Here is a 2,127-nt window from a genome sequence, read left to right as displayed (position 1 = left end):
AAAAACAAATGAACTATTGATAAACACTATAACATAGTTGAATTTCAAAATAATTAAAGGAAATAAGCCAGAAGAAAAGAATACAGTATGATCCTATCCTTAGAAGATTCTGGAAAATTCAAAGTATTGTACAGTGTCAGCAGATCAGTGGCTGCCTGGGAACTGGGAGAAGGGTGATGAGAAATTGGCAGGAAGGCTTAGGAGGCGTGACTTTAAAGGGACACGAACAAAATGTGGGCAGTGATAAATATATTTATTATAGTAATTATTGTGATGGTTTGGAGGATAAATACATATGTCAAAATTAATCAAATCAAACACTTTAAATATTTGCAGTCAATAATACCTCAGTAAAACTATTTTTTAAAGGAGAAAATTATATCCAGACTCTGAAGGAATATAGCCAAAGTTTATTCAAGTAACTTAATCTCTGCTCTTTATTATGCATACTGATGTATCCTCACTGAGTCTGCAGTGAGCTAGCATGGGGTGTACCAGTTCCTCTCTAGCAGGTCTGTGAGCTCTATTTGAAGTCATTTGTGTGATTAGACTGGAGAAGTACATGATAATGTCTAGTATCATTTAAAACAAATTAATTTCTCATTTCATTTATCTGGTCATAATTTTCCATCTGGGACCTATTCCAAATGACCTTATGAAGAGTTACAAACAAAGATATCATAAGAAAATCAGAAATAAAAGTCCTCAAACTCGACATCTCACTCTCACTCCTTCCCTATGCACATTCCTGTGCTTATCAGCTTACCTGTTTTAGGTATCTTTACCTTTAAAAGTCTCATTTTCTTAACTCATAGGATATTGGTAAATTACAATACTTTACCCCAAGGCTATAAAGGAGCTTCTGTATATTTTATTATAAAATTATCTAATTAATAATTTCTCTATATTGCCACTAAGCAGAACTACATGGTGAAATTATGATGATGGGGTCTCACTGCATGCATGTTATGAAACAGCAGGTCATCATTTAATGTCAGGCATATGTGCAAGTGAGAGAGCATGAACTGGAACACTAACCAGGAGAAGGAAAAGCATCTAATTCCGATGCTATTTTCCAAGAAGCCATTTTAGAAATTTAAGTTGTGGCTGGGAGGGGAGGAGGTCAGTAAGAAAGAAGAGTCAGAGAGAGAAAAAGTTGGGGTACAGGAAGAGAAAGAGAGAAAGAGGAGAAGAAGAAAAGAGAAACTAGGTGAGGAAGGGAAAGAAATGTTAAGGTATCTGAAGAGAAGTCAGATGTATTATTGAATCTAATTTAAAACACCTCATGTGATATCAATGTAGAAGCAGCACTAAACAGCTAGATTATTTCTAACTGAGTTCTGGGAATGGAAACCACATACACTGCTCTGAGACAGATAAGCATCTCCCCCTCCCCACCCTACTCAGAATCTGGATTACTATCTGTTTGTGCATGATTGCTGGTGCTTATATTATCATTTTGATATTAATATTCATAATCTACCAAGGAACCTATTGTTTCACTCATGGTAAACCCTCGTTCTCAATGCATGAGTCTAAATGTTACATTATACAATCCTCATTTTGGTGGGAAATTATGTACCAACTCTATGACTGCTGTGTATGGAAAATTTGATTTCATGCCTTTTTTTAAATCTTGTGAACTAATAATATCCCCTAGGGTAATCTTCCAGCAAAGTCTAGAATAAATACAATACCATCTCAGTAAGTCACCTACTTTAACCTCCCACTGAAATGACAGCTCTATAGTCTGTCTATATGCTGATTGTTTCAATCAATACAAAATGAATAAACTTAATAAACTTAATATTTAAATAGCCCCCATCGTTTCCATCAACAACCTTTAAAGCTCAATTTATTTGAGCCTTGGAGAAATTGCATGTGATCCTTGTTCTCTATGTGTTTAGCATACATTATACTTCATTATCATATCAGCCCTCAACAAAACTATTTATTTCAGAAAAGAAAACAAGAGAAATGAGAAGGCCTTGACCTTTGGTGGGAAAAAAACAGAAAAATACAGTCTTACAGTGGTAAGACTCTATTGTTAATTTCATATTAAACTATATATGAAATTCAATTTACTGTTTAAAAAACAACAAATCTTTCTTATATTCAGTTATTAGA

The sequence above is a fragment of the Colobus angolensis genome, unplaced genomic scaffold (genome assembly GCF_000951035.1).
Source record: "Colobus angolensis palliatus isolate OR3802 unplaced genomic scaffold, Cang.pa_1.0 Scaffold200, whole genome shotgun sequence".
Taxonomy (NCBI): Eukaryota; Metazoa; Chordata; class Mammalia; order Primates; family Cercopithecidae; genus Colobus; species Colobus angolensis.
The sequence above is the reverse complement of the archived record's forward strand: the minus strand, read 5'-3'. Positions refer to the sequence as shown.